This window comes from Macadamia integrifolia, chromosome 14 (genome assembly GCF_013358625.1).
Source record: "Macadamia integrifolia cultivar HAES 741 chromosome 14, SCU_Mint_v3, whole genome shotgun sequence".
Classification (NCBI taxonomy): Eukaryota; Viridiplantae; Streptophyta; class Magnoliopsida; order Proteales; family Proteaceae; genus Macadamia; species Macadamia integrifolia.
Window position 1 is genome coordinate 18,176,455 of NC_056570.1, and position 18,918 is coordinate 18,195,372.

The following is an 18,918-nucleotide window of genomic DNA, read 5'->3' on the forward strand; positions in this document are numbered from 1 at the left end:
AATTTATCAAGGCCAGTTCACTCCCCATCCTTGATCAGTGAAAAAAAAAAAAAAAAGAACTTGATGCAACAATGGTAAAGGTTTGGTTGTGTTAGTAGTTAATGAGTAATGCTTTGAAAAATCATCACATCTTCTCTTTGCTTGTGATAACTGCAGGATAAGTCATGAGTTCCTTGGATGAGACATTGAGGAAATGGACCTTGGACATAAGCATAGTGGCACCAGAACTGCTAAAATCCATCAATATGTCAATGCTTAACCGAATAGGGTGCATTAAGCTACATCACAATTTGCTCTGATAGATCCCTCAGTATTGGGATGTTGATCTTCATATATTTCAGTTTGGATTGGTTGAAATCTATCCAACTCTCGAGGAATTCCGAGTTTATATGTCATCTCCACCTAAGGGCAGATTGATTCGACCATCTTTGAAGAAACATCATTCAGAAGAGATTCAATACTTTTTCAGATGAGAAAAAAGGAAGCAAAGCAATTTGTTAGATATGAAAAGATTGACATCCTTAAGGTGGCTAGGATCTTCATTCAATACCTACCACTAGGAGGAATCCATCAGCATAGGTCACAAGATGCTTATTTATTGTGCATGATAGCTCGCTATGTTCTCCAAACTTCGAGATGTGATGCACTAACTGTCTTGATGGAAGTGATAAAACAATTGAAGAAAGGAAGAGATATCATTCCCAAAATCCTTGCAGAGACATTCAAGGGATTTGATGACATGAGCCATAGCCATAGATTTTAACTCGACCATTATCGTGGAAGTCCTTCCATTTTCCAACTATGGCTACTTGAACAGGCCATTGAATAGAGGTCAACTCGAGGCTCTTGGTTACTAAGAAAGAAGGGAAGCCCCAAAATTCAAACTCATTGATGATTGGGAAGAATACCTACAAGGAAGAACTACAGAGGACATTGCGTGGAAATGTCTAGGAAAGCCACAAGAGGATTTTCTGATGAAGACCCCTAGCTACAACTATGTCAGATTGATGGGATTGACTCACACATCCTTTTATTTGCCTACATGCATCAGTCGACAATATGGGCTTGTGGCGATGGACCCGGAAGAGTTAGTGAACTTTCACCCATCCCAAGAGTTGTCTCCCCACCTTGTTGCTTACCTATCTTGCCTATGGTAGGAAAGTTGTTCCTCTTTTCATGTAATTCACTTGGTAATAGAATGAAGAAATATTTGGACTTTCAGTTTATCCCGATTATTCTAATGAAGACTTGAGTTGTGGAATTGATTATGCCTAAACATTTCAAGCCATAAACAAAAAAAAAAAAAAAAAAACGAAGATTTTCTTTGTGTCAAAGATAGGTTTTCATTCATAAAATGCTAAAATTAACAAATAAAGGGGATGGAAAAAGAAATATATATATATATATATATATTTATACATATGTTTGTGTTTATAGGAAATATAGGAACAAACCCCTATATGTCAAAAGTCATCATCTATTCCATGATCGGCATCATCATTATGAAAGGCTGTAGAACTGGAGGGTCCCAATCCTAAGCTCACCAGCCTCTGTGCCTGGTCCTCAACCTGTCTTCGTAAATGGGCAATCTCCTATCGGTAGGAGCTAACCTGTCTCCTCAGAGTATTGTTCTCCCTTTCCTGGAGAACACGTGGAATGGTCAAGAAAAGAAGCAATAAAAGAGCAAAGAGGCTAAGGACAGGAAGGTACCTTCTCTACCATGACCTCAGACAAGCCATGATGCATCCTCCTGAGTTCAACATAGAGCTCCGAAGACACCTGAGAACAAGCATGTTAGTCAAAAGAATTAAGAATCAGTTCAAAAAGAAGTATTTTGATACTCACACAGTCATATGGGATCGGAAGTCCGAGGAAGCCATCTTTGTCCTCTCTACACTCCAGAAGCTGAGGAATACCCATATGGGTCACATTGGGATAGGACCAACCTGGGAATCCACTAAAAGGACTAACAGCCATCCGAAGAGACCCCCTCACAACAATGGAAGCCTCGACCTGAGATGAGGAGGCAACACCTGCTCGGGATCAAATGGTAGGGGGAGCCAAATAGCAATAAAAAAAAAGAGGAGAATTTGAAAGAATAAAAAAATGTTCAAGAAAGGAAACATACATGTGGCCCCCTGGGACCAAAGGGAGCACAAGCGGTCTCCTCCTCAGGGAAAGTCTCATAATCCCTACTATCATCCAACATAGCATCGTCCCACCCCCCTTCAGCCCAGATCTCTACCTGACTCTCAGGGAGATGCTCTGGGTAAGGCATGGTCGACGGAGGGAAATAAAGAGCAGAGCATGTGACAGGAGTAGACCACTGAGGAGTAACATGCTCACAAAGATACCATGTGTGGCCCCAAAAACCCCGAAATAACACACGACTCTCTGTCAGGAGCTTGACCCAAGCAAACTCATCAGGAAAGAAGGGTTGGAAACCTTAGAATGGCCTCCAGTTAACCTACAAAATGAAGAAGAAGTAAGTATAGCACAAGACAAAGGAAAAGCTTGATACTAGATTGTTACTTACCTCTATGAGAGCATCCAGAAGGGAGCGAGGGGTGGTCTCGGTGGGATAGCATCGGTTCCTCGATGTCCGACTATCTCCCCATCTGCTTGCTATGGGGAAAGGAAAACTCAAAGAGTCCTTCAGCATAGGGGCAAGGATCTCTATATGCTTATAGCACCAAACCTGAATTGAGAAATCAAAGTAAGGACGTGCAATAAAAGAAAAGAGAAAAGAACAACAGGAAATGCAAAGTTACCGAATGTAGCCAGCCCCCTTGAGGTCCCTATCTACATATGCCAGTAGGTCTAGAGTCCACAGTAGATATGCATATACGGCCCCGCCCCAGTTCAAGAATCGATCTCCCAAAGGCTCCAGAAGAGGGCCACCATGGGGATGTCTACTCCACCCCGAAAATCACTAAAGAGGCACTGGGCCATAGCAAATAACAGGAAAGAGCGGGTCACCTATGCAAGGTTACCCGAGTTCACTCTCAAGTCCCTCCTCATCCAGCAGGCAGTAATCACACCAAGGCAGATATGTGTATCATCGCTCGAAATCTCAATGCTCGTCAGCTCTAGGAAATCCTGTGCTGACAATGTCTCGGGAAGCAAAAGAGGCCTCCCCCCGTAGGGTATGCCAGTCAAGCCATAAAAGAATAAAGGAGTAATCGTGATCTCACCGGTGGGAAAATGAAAGGAATGGGTGCTCGGCCACCACCTCTCCACCAAAGCTCGCATCACCACCGAGTTGAATTTCCTAGTCTCTAGTAGAGCCAGGCGGCACAAGTAGGTAGAATTTATTTGTCCCTATGCTCTATGAGGGAGCATTTCATACCGCTCCCGAACTACATTGGGGTGCCCATATCTAGCTACTATGGGGGTGTTCCATCACCATGTTCCTATAATAAATGCAAAAATAAAAAAAGAACAAAAAAATATAAATGCACAAGATAAATAAAAATAAAACTTACCCATTTATCCCATGCCGCATTGCAGATGTGATCTCGGGTCTTCAAAAGTGTCTGCACGGTGTACCAGTCTGTGTAGCTGTCATCCCTTTGGGAGGATGTGTTGCATCTCCCCAATCCCCAGTCGGATCTCCCCTGGAGTCCTCCTCTTTCTCCCATCAGCCATGTTTCACAAATTGTAAGGAACCACAAAAATTTTCACAAATTGCAAAGGGCCCCTGAAAGTTTCACTTATTGTAAGGAACCCCATAAAGTTTCATAAATTGCAAGGAACCCCAAAAAGTTTCATAAATTGCAAAGAGACCTAGAAAGTTTCCCAATTTGCAAAGAAGCCTAGGAAGACTTCAAATTCTCCAAATGTTCCCCTCCTCAAGAACTACGAAGAACTTCAAGGAGACTATGAAGAACTTCAAAGGAAAACTCAAAGGAAACCCGAGAAAATGTGAATCTTCAAAAAAACTAAAAACCCGTGTTCATCCACTCACAAATCATTCCAAACTCAGTAAACTCAGAACAGTGAGTGAACAGGAGGTGGGGGACCATTTTATGGTTAAAAAATTCTTTCTCCACAAAAAAAAAGAAAAAAAAGATTCCAATTCCAAGGTGTAATTTAAAAGTTCTTACCACCAAAAAGGAAAAATTCAAAATAAATCCTCATGGTAGGTGAAATTGGAATCACATGGCAAGTAGAATCTACTTGGTAGATGAAAACACATGAAAGTGAAATTGGTAGATGAAAAGTCAAAATTGGTGAGGTAAATGGAAATTACCACATAAAGACTCTAAATCAAGCATCAAAATTCTAAATCAAGAGTCAAAATCAAGCATTAAAAGGCAAAACATCAAGATTCAAAATCAAGCATCAAAATTCAAATAAAAAATTTTAAAAAATCGAAATTCCAAATCAAGAGTCAAAATCAAAAGATTCCAAATCAAGGCTCAAAATTCAAAGTTCAAATAAAAAAAAATCAAGATTCCAAATTAAGGCTCAAAATTTAAAGTTCAAATCAAAAAGCTCAAGAGATAAAATTCAAAGTTCAAGAGCCCCACTCAAGAAAAGAACAAATCTCATTGAATCAGCTCTGAGTAACCCGATCTCATGGATCAGCCCCTAAGACTTGCGGATGGAAGTCCATCCTAGGAAGAACATTTTTAATGTACTAACATCTTCTGCAGGGAGGGCTCAAATCTCTGCAAAAGGTGGATCAGCCCCTAGGACTGGCGGATGGAAGTCCAGCCTAGGAAGAACATTTTTCATGTACTGACATCTTCTGTAGGGAGGGCTCAAATCTCTGCAAAAGATGGATCAGCCCCTAGGACTGGTGGATGGAAGTCCAGCCTAGGAAGAACATTTTTCATGTACTAACATCTTCTGTAGGGAGGGCTCAAATCTCTGCAAATGATGGATCAGCCCCTAGGACTGGTGGATGGAAGTCCAGCCTAGGAAGAACATTTTTCATGTACTAACATCTTCTGCAAATAATGGATCAACCCCTAGGATTGGCGGAAGGAAATCCAACCTAGGAAGAACATTTTTCATGTACTAACACTTTCTGTAGGGAGGGCTCAAATCTCTAAAAATGATGGATGAATCCCTAGGACTGGTGGATGGAAGTCTAGCCTAAGAAGAACATTTTTCATGTACTAACATCTTCTGCAGGGAGGGCTCAAATCTCTGCAAAACAATGGTTCAATACTTCAAAACAGGATTGAAAGGGCTCTAATTTCTTCTCTGTCATCAGCAGCCCGGGTAAGTCCTCAACTCTAAAGTAGTTAAGAGATATTATCTATTGCACTTTCAACTCCATCACTGATGAGCAAGATGAAGGCAGTACATGCTCCGGGTGACAAAATGTGGTAGTTCTTTTCTTTGTCCTTCGGATGTTGGTATAGGCCTCGGCCAAAGAGGGGCATTCTGTAGACAACCAATTTTGTCACCCTCCCCCGGCTATGATGACATACGGATCTTAGACATGACTTTCGTTTTCAATTGATAGAGGTGATAACTGACTAAGGTAACTATTCCCAAGAGCATTCCACACTCACCCAAAATTCCCAGAAAACCCACGCGAGAGAAAAGAAGGGTCCAATTATGACATTTTATAGATGAAGAAATCTGGTCAAAGTGACCACATAGATGCATAGTACTCAGAATTATAATTCCAACGATATATGGTACGTCAAAATTAGACCATCAGATCTCCCGCAATCATTCCCGAAAGTCAAACTTTAAGTGCCCAAACCCAGCCCATGCGAGCACCCATGCCTTGCCTTGAGTGCCCAAGCCCCGCCTATGCGAGCACCCTTACCTTGCCTTAAGTGCCCAAACCCCATCCATGCCAGCCCCCATGCCTTACCTTGAGTGCCCAAGCCCCATGTGCACACGATCAAGCCTTGTGTGTACCCGACCAAGCCCCGTGTGCACTCGACCAAGCCTTGCGCATGCCCGACCAAGCCCCGCATGTACCCAATTGAATCCCATGCATTCCTAACTGAGTTCCGCACTTTCCCGACCAACTCCCATGCATTCCAACACCCATGCCAAAGCTTAAACGCGCATGCAGTAGCCCCAACCCCACTATCGAAGCCCCAACACCTAGGTAGGAGTTTCAGGACCCCAGATGGACCTCCAGCACCTGTGCTAGAGTTCCAGCACCCCCACTGAAGCTGTCGTACCCCTATCGAAGCCTCCATCACTCCCTCCGACAATCGAAATCCCCCTCCCGATAGTCGGATCGGAGAAGGAATTCCCTTTTCACCCGCCAATGTACCCTACACTGCCCTACTAGAGTACCCTACACCGCAGCCTCCTAGTGGTCCAAAAAGGAATCTTTTACCTTATTGTCCCAAAAAACTTACCTTTCACCCCATTAGCTATTTTTTATTACCCTTCACCCCATTGGTCCAAAATTTCTTACTTTCACCCTATTAGTATAGGAAAATTACTTTTTACTACCATTGGTTGAGAAATTTTCTCTCTCCTCCCTATTGGTCCAAAAATTCTATAAATACCCACCTCTTTTAGATTTAACACAACACCAAACCCACTAAGGTTACCCCACACTCCCAAGTAGTGAAGCTCTACCCTCCTCCCCTTCCCCCCTTGAGGTTTTTCATGTCTTCGGAGAGATCTTCATAAGATCCAAAGTTTCCTTTGGATCTTTGAAGTGTTCTTTAGGCCTTCGGGACTCTTCAATCCTTTGCTTTCTTTGAGTGAGATTTTTAGGAAAGTTCCCTCCTTGCCCTCCAATAGCCTTTCCCTAGTTGAAGCTCTATCTGAGTGCCACCTCAGCCTCGCCCTTCGATAGCCTATCCCCAGCGGAAGCTCTGTCCGAGTACCACCTTAGCCTTGCCCTCTGATAGCCTATCCTCAAGGGAGGCTCTATTCGAGTGCCACCACTACCTAGCCCTCCGATAGCCTATCCCCAGTGGAATCTCTATCAAAATACCACTTCAACCTATGTTCGGAAATAGCCTTACCTAACCAAAGCTCTGTCCGAACCCAAACCCGAAGGCAACCGTTCCTAGTTGGAACTCTGCCCAAATATTATCATAGTCAACATCTCTCGAGAAAGGAAGTTGGAGGTCAAGACCATCTTCCCCTGAGCTTGGAGAATCCAACAGAAAGTTTGTACTAGCATCAACCAGGGGTTCCACCCCTCTGGACCCAAAACAGAGGTCAAGTTTAGGTACAATTTCTCAGTAGAATTAGCGATGTAGACTTTATATAAACCTTGTTTAAATGTATATATTTATTTAAATTCAGTCAATGTACATATGTGTGATAACTTAGCCATGCATGCGGAATAGAAATAATCGTGAAAAATATTTGTTCTCAAGCATCTAGTAGGATGATCAGTTGAACTGGGTAGATTTGGTGCCTAACACCTTTCCAATTCTACAACCTGACACTTACCCAAAATCTCTGGACTATACCAGGTTTCGGACCCTTTTCTCTGGAATTGGGCCCACCCTCGAGTCCTCGGCCCATAATTCTAGGTGGTGACTCTAAACTCTTTTGTATGATCCCGATCCCGATCCCTGTATTGGACCATCACCAAACCCCATCTTGAATGATGAACTTTACACTCTTACAAAATAGGCCTCCACATATCTTTGAACGGTAATGCGGCGACTCAGGGCCCGCAGGGTAAGCACACACAACACGCCCCTTCCTCATTAGAAAAAGAAAGAGAGGAGAGAGGATGAAATCGATGCAAAACCTTTTCTTCCCTCCTCCATAAAGGACGGGAATGGCAAAACACATTTTTCTAGCCACTACCCTAGCATAATGCAACCCATCCCGACATCCCTCAGCTTCTAGAACGTAGACTAGATAGAGATGCTTCTCTTGGCTGCCCATTCCATATGACTATGTGAGTATCCAACCACTTCTCATTTGATTGTCCTTTAACTCCTTTTAGCTGACATAGTCTTCATTAGGTGTCTCCGGAGGCCTATGCTGAGATTATGAGAATGCACCAAAGTTTATGTGAGGTGGTGCTTGATAAGGTATCATCCCTTCTCTAACATTGTCGTTCTTCTTTATTTGCCCTTATTTTAACCATTCCCTATATTTCCTAGGAAGGGGAGAATGTTGTCTTAAGGGGACAAGTCAGCTCTCAGCAACAAAAACTTTCCCCGTGTAACACGCAGATTCAGGATCTTACTCAGAGGATGGAAAACTCGGGATTAGCACCTGGTAGATCCTCGATGTTCCACGAGGATGGCCCCGAGTGCGACTTAGATGAGGATTTTTACTCTTAGGGATCTATTCATGTAGTTCCTACAGGCATAAGCATATGTATATCTTTTTTTTTTCTTTTTCCCTCCCCATGTTTTTTCTTTTTGTATTTCTAGACTTGGCATTTTATAAATGGAAATCTATCATTAGCATTAAGAAATCTTCTTTATTTATGATTTTGAATTCTTAGGCATGATTAATTCTACAACTCAAGCCTTCATTAGAATAATCAGAATAACATGAAAATCCAAATATCACCTCACATTACTACCAAGTGAATTACATAAAATGGAAACAACCTTCCTACCACAGATATGATAGGTAGGTAACAATGTGGGAAGACTATTCTTGGGGTGGGTAGAAACTCACCAACTCCTTTAGGTCCTCTGCTTTCAGTCCATACTGTCGGCTGATGTAAGTGGGCAAGTAAAAGGATGTATGTGTCATGCCCTGTTCACACAGAACCGGACCAATGACTGAGTTAACTCCGATTAACCCAAAACCTGCCAGTATCATCTGATACACTACCTCACCACAGCATACCCACATCTAAGATAAGTGTTCAAAAGTTCAGCGAAAGACTTAAATTACCTGTAAATATCCCCAATATATTTGATACCTAAATTGTAGTATATAGCTAAGTACATGTGGGCCCGTAGGCATGATATTTACACAAAAAGAATAATAATTTACATATCAAGTACACAAAAGGGGAGGTCATCAAAAATAAAAAAAAAGTGAAATCCTGTACGATGTCATTACTGCGGTCCCGCAGCATAGCCCTCGCACATGCAATCAGCACCGTGCTCATACTCCTCAGGGACCCACCAATCCTCGACAGGATACTCGACTATGGGGCCTGACTCCTGATCTTCAGGCAGGTGACCTACAAAATCATCTAAAAGAGGTGTGCACGTGGGATTAGCTTACTAGCTCAGTAAGTGAAAAGAAAGACCACACAAACATTCACATCCATATGCACTACATGCAATGCAATTCATTTTAAATCTTATTCACCTAAACAACATTACTAAGTCTTAGGTTATGTGCTACTCACAACCACAGTGCACGCATTCCTTGGGTACGAGTCATGAACTCCATCCCGCGATGCGCCCATAGGGTTGTCAGAGAAGGCCTACTGTGAGTACTCAGAAAAGTAAAGCATGCCAACCACCGATTCTCAACATAAAAGTAAATGACAGAAATGTAAAGGTGTCGACCCCAACAATTTAAAAGCAGTACGATTGGCCTTCTTGAATATACCACTGAGGTTGTTGACTATCCTAATGACCAGTCGGGCGTAAGTTTAACCACCATAGTGACTTGACAACCGTGATCACTACTTCTCCCCAAGTGATAACCTAACACCTCAACCCCTATTGAGAAGGGTCGTAGCACAAGGAATGATAATCCTAAACTGCATGCTCCTATATGACGAAGTATGATTGCATAGTACCACCGCTTCCCATACCACGAGCCACCACTGTAGTCATTTTCAAACCAATTACGGCGTCTAGTCTAATAATGCATCATGCACAGTAATCCAACCATTCATCATAAGCATATCAATCATTCAGCATTGAGAATGTAAAGCACAACACACATATCATAAATCATTTGTTTAGAATGCACAAGCAATGCGTGCGAATGGCATACGAGGATAACTAATCTACAAAAAATTTGCATGATGACATGGCTAGTCTAGATACAATTTAATGATGTAAAAACATGCCTTAAAATAAAGTCAAATGTCCTCTCCCCACTTACCTATTGGGTACAAAAGCTCACGTTCGGTACGGGTGAGATCTGGCGTGAGAAACATAAATTCTAGTGGAACCTATCATAAGCGAATGAGGTTAGCATTTCACCACTTTGGGGTCAAAACTAACAAGGTTTAATGTTTAAATCATGTTTAAAATCATAAAAGAAGGTTGCCCACCCGATTTGGGTCCATTCGGGCTCAAAAATCTGACTGGTGGGCCAATAGGTGGGCCAGACAGCCCACCGGTCCAACAGCAGGCCAGATAGCCCACCGGTTCAACAGGTGGGCCCCTATAGGTGGGCGGGTTCACCCGCTGGTCTTTGCCCGCCTGTTGGAATTAAGGTTCTGCCCCAATAGGTAGGCCCCTATAGGTGGGCAGGTTCGCCCGCCGGTCTTCGCCCACCTGTTGGTGTGAAAATTGGTTTTCTCTCTTAAAACACTCCTCAACCTTGGAAAAACCAAATGGGGCTATTCCAATTTCATTTTTCATACATCTAAGGTCTCATAAGATGATTCTAACCTAGATCAAAGTTAGATTTAAGGTTTGACAAGCAATCTTACCTTCTTTGCTCAAGAACTCTTCCAAAACCCCAAAATCACCTCTTAACTCAAGAAATCACCAATGCTTCTCAAATCTTGCAAACACTTCTTTAAACCTTTAAAGTCAACACATAGACCATCTATTAAACCTTAGATTCATCTTCTTAAGTGGGATTAACAAGATCTCAAGGAGCTCTACCAAAATCAAGGATTTCACTTGGGGTTTTGTAAAAGTTTAAGAAGTATAGCCTTCGCTTACCTCAAATCGTAGGTCTCATGTTGGGGATCACTTTTTCGGTGCCAGAATGAAAAGATCAAACATCGGCGTCACTTTAAATCATTTCTTCCTCTTTTTCTTTTCCTTTCTTCTTCTTCGTTCTCTTTTCTTCCTTTCTTTTCTCTATCTTTTTTACTTTTCTCACCCACTCTTTAAGGCATTAAATGAGAAAAAAGAAAAACTATAAGTACTATTTATACTAGATCATATTTAGCAACCACATGGGTGGGTCACACTGGTGGGCGAGTTTGCCCACCTGTGACCGCCCCCTTGTTGGTCAAAACTTAGCCAAACAATTGAGATTTCGATGGAATTCGACTCTCAGCATGTATCTCACTCTCGACACAAGATATATAATACATATACACTTTAGGATATGGCTACATACCAGTATTACCCGTACATGGCCTTATGATATGTGCATGTACACGGCTTGGGTACATCCGTCTCCTTTGGCACTGACTCAGACTTGTCTGGCCAACCTGTGTTCAAAGTCACCCTTGCCATCATGGTCCATAGGGAACTCGCCTTAACCCTCTCTAGTTTAGGTCCTGCATGGTTAAATCGGGTCAACCATGTAAGTAAACCAGGTTTTAAAAGTAGGGTATCACATTTACCCCCTCTTTTTGAAAATTTTATTCTCGAAATTAGTGTACCTGGTTGTTCGAAAAGATGAGGGTACTTGGTTTGGATTTCATCTTCTTTCTCCCAGGATGCTTCTTCAAGTGAATGGTTAGCCCATCGTACCTTTATGAAGGAAATGGAGCGATTGCGAAGGGTTTTCACTTTTCCAAAATCTGGAAGTGAACCTTGGGTCCCTATCTGAGACAATGCTCACTGGCACTCCATGCAAGCGCACTGTGTTATCCATATAAAGTTGTGCTAACTTGGCCATAGAGAATTTGGTCTTGATGCGAATGAAATGAGCAGTCTTAGTAAGCCGATCAACTATCACCCAAATCGCATCCATCCCCTTAGGCGTGCGTGGTAGTCTGGTGACAAAGTCCTTCGTAATCCTATCCCACTTCCAGTCTGGTATTGGGAGTGGCTGAAGAGTACTATAAGGTCGATGCATCTCAGCTTTTACTTTTTTGGCATATAAGGCAAGTCGCCACATGTAGGGCTATTGTGATTTTCATGTTTGGCCACCAGTAGTTTTGTTTGAGGTCCTTATACATCTTTGTACTTCCTGGGTAAAGTGAGTACTCAGAGCTATGTGCTTCTTGCACTATCTTGTCTTGTATCTCCAAATCATCGGGCACACACAACCTACCTCGAAACAATAATGCCCCGTCACTGGCTAAAAAAAAATCAGGGTTATTCATTATTTGCTCTTGAATCCTAACTCCGATCCGTTGTAACTCAGGATCCAAAGGTTGTTTCATTATCGCCTCTTACCTAATAGATGGATGCACCTATAGAGCTACCAGGGATACAGTTAACCATTTAATGTTTTCTAGTTGATATTCAAGCTCTAAGGTTGCTCCTTCATATAAGAGGGTTTCATCCATTAGCATCGCCTCTTATACGAGTTTTGGGCTGACTACTAAGTGTGAGAGTAACACAGTCTGTGCCTTCCGACTCAATGCATCTGCCACTACATTAACCTTGCCAGGATGTTACTGAATGTCACCGTTATAATCCTTCATGAACTCAAGCCATCTCCTCTGCCTCATATTCAAATCTCTTTGGGTGAAAAAGTACTTAAGGCTTTTGTGATCACTGTATATCTCACACTTCTCCCCATACAAATAATGTCGCCAAATCTTTAGGGAAAAAATGACTACGGCTAGTTCCAAGTCATGAGTGGGGTAGTTCTTCTCATATTCTTTTAGTTGTTGGGATGCATATGCTATCACCTTACTGCATTGTATGAGAACACAACCTAACCCGACCTTAGTAGCATCAATGTAGACTGTCATTCCACCTGTGCCTTCAGGGATGGTCAACACAGGGGCTGACACCAACCTTGTCTTCAATTCCTGAAAACTCTTCTCACATTCCTCCGTCCATTCAAATTTTACCCCCTTTTTGGTTAACTTAGTCATTGGTGCCGAGATCCAAGAAAAATTCTCAATGAAGCGTTGGTAGTACCCAGTTAAACCTAAGAAACTTCTAATTCCTGTAACGTTCTTGGGGTTTTCCCACTCTACTACTGCTTTTACCTTATCAGGATCCACCTTAATTCTATCCTTAGACACTACGTGTCTCAGGAATCCAACTTGCTTGAGCCAAAATTCACACTTACTATATTTGGCAAACCATTGTTGTTCTCTCAGCCTCTGTAATACCATCCTCAGGTGTTGAGTGTGCTCCTCTTCCATCTTAGAGTAGATCAAGATGTCATCAATAAAAATAATTACCCATTTATCAAGGACATCGTGAAATACTCGATTCATTAAATCCATGAATGCTTCCGGTGCATTGGTTAACCCAAAAGATAACACTAGGAACTTATAGTGACCATATCGAGTCCTGAAAGCTGTCTTGGGTATGTCGCCACTCTTTATCTTGAGCTGATAATAGCCTGATCTAAGGTAAATCTTTGAATTTACCTTTGCACCTTGTAGTTGGTCAAACAAATCATCAATGCATAGCAATGGATACCGATTCTTAGTGGTTAGCTTATTCAATTCCCGATAATCGATGCATATACACAAGCTACCATCCTTCTTCTTGACAAACAATACTGGAGCACCCCTAGGTGAAACACTTGGGCGAATAAACCCCTTCTCCAATAATTCTTGCAACTGCATCTATAACTCCCTCAATTCGGTTGGTGCCATCCCGTATGGAGCTTTAGACACGGGAGCTATTCCAGGAATCAAGTCTGTGGCAAATTCCAACTCTCTATCAGGCGGTAGCTGCATCAGATCATCTAAAAAGACGTCGGGAAATTCTTTAACCACCTCTTCGTCTTCTAGAGGTGTAACCATTGCATCAACATCAAGTATCGATCCTAAGTAACCCTGACATCCACTTTCCAACAACTTTACCGCTTGAAGAGGAGAGATGAGGACCTTTCTAGCCCATTTTATTTTATCTGCTTGGTATACCAATTCTTTCCCTTCATCATTTGTCACCCTAATTAGTTTTTCAGCACACATCACATTTGCTCGATGGGTCAACAACCAATCTATGCCCAGTATAACATCAAAATTCTGCATGTTTAATTTGATGAGTTGTGCATCCAATTTCTTTCCACTGATTTCAACTGGGCATGACCAACATGGTTTTAGCCTTTTACATATAGGCATACTAACAATCATCTTATGATCTAGTGTCCTGGGTGACATACCAAGTTTCTCAGCAAATCTCTTAGATATGAACGAATGTGTAGCTCCTGAATCAAATAAGACATAGGCTGGTATACCCGATATAGGTAGAACACCTAGTGCAACAATGCATATAAGTATAGCATATCATCAAAATTTAGGATAAGGAGAATTTTAAATTAAAATGTACCTGCTACCACTTTTGTGCTGGCCTCACTTCCTCATCTGATAAGGCATACATTCTTCCTTGCGGTTGATTCCCCCGAGTTAAGGGAGGTCTATACACAGAGGGCTGACTGGATGGTAAGGCTGGTCTGACTCGACAGTCTTTGGCAAAATGCCCATAAGAGTGGCAATTAAAGCAATGGCTCTGTGACACCAAAACTAGGGCAGGGACCCTTTGTACTTAACCTGATGTAGATGGGGATGGGGTGGCCTTGTGACTATAGGCACCATACTAGTGTTCGAGCGAAAAGATGTAGAGCCCGGACCACCAGCTGGTCGAGGAAGGTAGCCTGATGGCCTATAGGGCTGTCTGTATGTAGGCCTAGAACTATACAAACCACGGTATACCTTGAATGAGTTACACATGTCCGAAAATGGATTAGTCCTCTTCCACAATCCAGGTGTGAGGGATTGTTCTCCCTTTTGCTTATCTTCCATGGTTTTAGCCTTTTGCACAATCTGGCCATAATCTGTCAAATCTAAGACCTCGAGCACTGACCCAATAGATGCCTCTAATCCCTTCAGAAACCTTGTAGCTTTTCCTCAGCTAACCTCATATGCTTAGGGGCAAAATGGAACAAGCTTTCAAACTGCTGCTGATACTCAAGGATAGTCTTATTCCCTTGAGTCAAGGCCATGAATTCCCTCTTTACGGTCTCTGAAGCTACGAGGGTAATGGTTTGCCAAAAAAAAAACTCCTTGAACTGCTCCTATATGGGTTCCAGATGTGCGGCAAACAATATAGGCTTAGAGGCTTGCCACCAAGAGTTGGCTTCATTCTTGAGTTGCAGCCCTGCACAAATAAGCTTTTGCGCCTCAGTGCACTCAACTACCTCAAATATCTTTTCTAACTCTTGGATCCACTGGTCCAGCTATAGAGGATCACTCCCCACCTTAGAGAATACAGGTGGCAAGTCCCTCTTGAAAGATTCCACTACCCTTGTCATACTATTCATTGACGGGTAATTGGGTGGGTATGCCAGATAGTAAGGGTACGGAGGGGGCACCATATATGGAGGAGTGCTGAGTGGCAGAATTGGAGTTGTACCTCCGGCTTGCTCATGTGGTGTCATACCAAGTGGTGCTCCTCCAGTTTGTGGTCCCATACCAGACCCTATAGGTGGGTCTTTTGGAGTAATTATCTGAGGATGTTGACCGGGTTAAGGAAGGCCTAAGTGTTGCTGTATAGCAACCATAAATGCCTGCTGTTGCTGGAGCATTTGTTGCTGGAAGGCTTGCTATGACTACTGGACTATGGTCGCAACATCACTAGGAGTGATGACAGGTGGAGGATCCGGAAGTGTGGTCAAAGGTGGGTCCCTTTGTGCCACCCCCTGGTCAAGGGTTTCTTGAGGCTATGGAAGTGGGGTTTGCCCCACAGAGTGGGACCTTCGAGGATTTGGTGGTCGACCGATAGGATAAGGACCACGTGAGGTTCCTCAAGCATTGCTATCGGGTCTTGTGAGTACCATCGTGTCCTTGCACCTGGATCATACCATACACAAAACATTGGTTAAGTACCTTAGAATTTACATAAGCACATAATTATTTTCCATTCTATGACATAGCCCACGAAATCAGTTTCACTCTATGGTTCACACACTCTTAGATTGACCTTAAACTTTCAACCTGGCCACATAATCATATGCCAAAACATGGGGTATTGTAGTGTATGATGTCTTACATCCAGCCACAGCTTAGCTCGGAGAGTACTGTGCTAGCACTTCGACAAGTAGGACGACGGTCCCGCTCAATTTTTTTTTTAAATTGTTATTTCCTTTATTATTGTTAATTATGTATTATTATTATTACTACTACAATTTATTATTATTTATTATTTTTTTTTTCCTACCGACGGGTGGCCACCGGCGGGCGACTCGGGTCGGGGCCCACCGGTCCAACCCGAGGCAGCTTTAAAGGGGCTTTTAAGCCTCTTCATTCTTCATTTCTCCTATCTACTACTCTTAGGCTCAACTCAAGGCAATTTTGAAGGGTTACTTGGTGCATCCACTCACGATCTCATTCAACGATTCCGTGGATTTTGAAAGATTCAAGCACCTTTCACTCTCAAGTAAGTCTCTTCTCCATTTCTCTTCTTGGAACATATATTTTGGGTGTTGAATCCATCCATACTTCCCAAAACTTGACTTCTTTCATATCTCTTTTCATAGAATAGTCTTTCCATGAGAATATGATGCTTCCTTTGTGACTCATTCATAGTTTTGGGCTTTACTAACCAATCTATGGGAGAAAATCCCAAACCGTGCCCTAATTCCTCCAATTTGGGGTTTTCTTCTATTTCTTCTCTTTTCTCCCTAACTAAAAACTCAATTGGGATTTTTTATCCTTGATTTGCACTTACATTGTTGGAATGATCATGGAAACTTGTATATGCTTGCAATTCTATCTCATTTCTATGAAAATCCATCTCTTTTGTGTTAGGTTTCTTGAAGAAAAATTTTTTTGGGGTTTCTATGATTCTCTTCACTTCGTTCCATACTTGTGAACAACTTTGAGTCACTTACCATTAATTGTCAGTGCAATGATATTTGACTTACACTTGTTGGTTGTATGCCTCGATGACCCCTATGATCATGAAATTTTTTTTTTCTTTTCCTCCAAAATTGGAAATCTCTCTCATTCCTTACACTTCAATGTCATAATAGAAATTTTTGTAATTCTTGGTTGTATAATGCTAGGTATTACTATCATTGACATGTATGCTTCAATTTTCACACTTTTATGGGATTTTCATTCTCTTGGATTGAACTTGTACATTGGAATTGGGGCTTTCTACCAATTGACACCAATTACCCCACTTGAGGAAATTCTTATGAGGCTTTCCATCACTTCTCACTTGCCATGCTTTATACTCCTTTGTTACTCTTCTATTTTGCAACATGCTAGTGGATGTCATGTTTGGGGATTTCTTTCTATTCCTTTCTCCTTGGCCTAACCACCCCTCTTTTTATAATGATCCACATTATGTATTTGGGTGCATTTACATGTGCTTGCTCACCCTCCTGTTTACTTCCTTTGTCATGCAACATTCTTATCACTATTTCTTCTCTTTTCTTACTAGGATGTCTTCTCGCAAGGGCAAGGAACCTGCATCCTCTTCTAATAGACGTAGGGCCACAACTTCAAAAAGAAAAGGTGTAGGGACTAGTTCCCCAGCTATTTGCACAAGGCAACAAGGACATGCCCCCATAGATCTTCTAGACTATGATGAAAGACTCTTCCGAGTATGAGGGCAGCAACGAATTGGCAGACCTTCCTAAAAAGGTCTGTAATGATGGAGAAAACTGTGGTAGCTTGTGATTTCAATAAGATTCAACTACTACACTAGGTTGGCAGTCCATCCTTAATATTGGCCACCCATGCTATGAACACCTTGTTTGAAGATTTTATTGTAATTTGGAGGTCTCTTACCAGTATGGGGAGTACTCAATCACCAGTATGGTGAAAAGGTTAACATTGATTTGACTATGGACACTCTTGCTAGTATTTTAGATATGTCATCAGTTGGGCATCAATTCTATAGCCCCCCAAGGAGTAAGCCTGTAGGCCCATCCTTAAGTTTGGAGATGCAGGACCACATTTACGAGATCATTTGTGGCAGCAAGGTGTGTTTAGATTCCGAGGGGACATACAACCTAGAGGCTTGTGTATTTGCTTGCTTGGTTCAATTTAATTTGCTCCCTAGAGGAGGTCATAGGAACCAAGTGAGCTTTATGGCAGCCTACATAGCCTTCTGCATCTACAAGGCCTTGGAGGGAGGTGCCGAGCATTTATGCTTGCCCTACATTATACTTAAGACTATAGAGCATCATGCCACACATCCTAAGGATGGAGGTTTCCCATATGGTAGGACCCTCACCAGGGTTTTCGAGTTCTTTGGTGTGGATTTGAGTGGTGAGGAGGGAAAGACTCCAGCGGACAAATTTAGTAGGGAAAACCTATGCAGGATGGGTCTCCAAGCTCTTATAGATGTGCCTCAGAGGGTAGGAGCTCAAGGAGGCAAGAACATGGAGGATGTCCACATGGAGGAGGAGGCGAATAGTGAGGAGGACGAGGATTATGTTCCTCAATTCGAGGAGGACTTTCTAGATGAGGATATCCTCGAGGAGCCTCTTGATTTAAGAGATGCTGATCCTAACTTTGCTGGGGCTGTAGACCCACAACATAGAGCCCCACCACCTGAGAGTGATGCATTTGACTTTGAGAGCATGATGACCAGCATGAGGGCCTTAAAAGATGGGCAAGATCAGCTTTTGAAAAGACTAGATGAGAGTGCTACTAGAGAGGAAAATATCTTAGAAAGGCAGGCTACATTAGAGAATTTCTTCCTAAGATTGAGCGAGGATTTGGACACAACGGCCAATGCTATTTGAGCAGACTTTACCCGACTCCGGAGGGATGTGCAACTAGTGAACGCGAGGTTTGATTACCACGATCGTCGGCTCAATATTAAATCGATGCCTAGGAGGGATGGAGTAGTAGAGCTAGATGATGACGAGGGTCACTGAGGACTTAGCTTACCTATCCTAATTAGCTTTTTACTTGTCTCTATATTGTTTATGTATTTATGGTGGATTATTTTTTTTTTATAT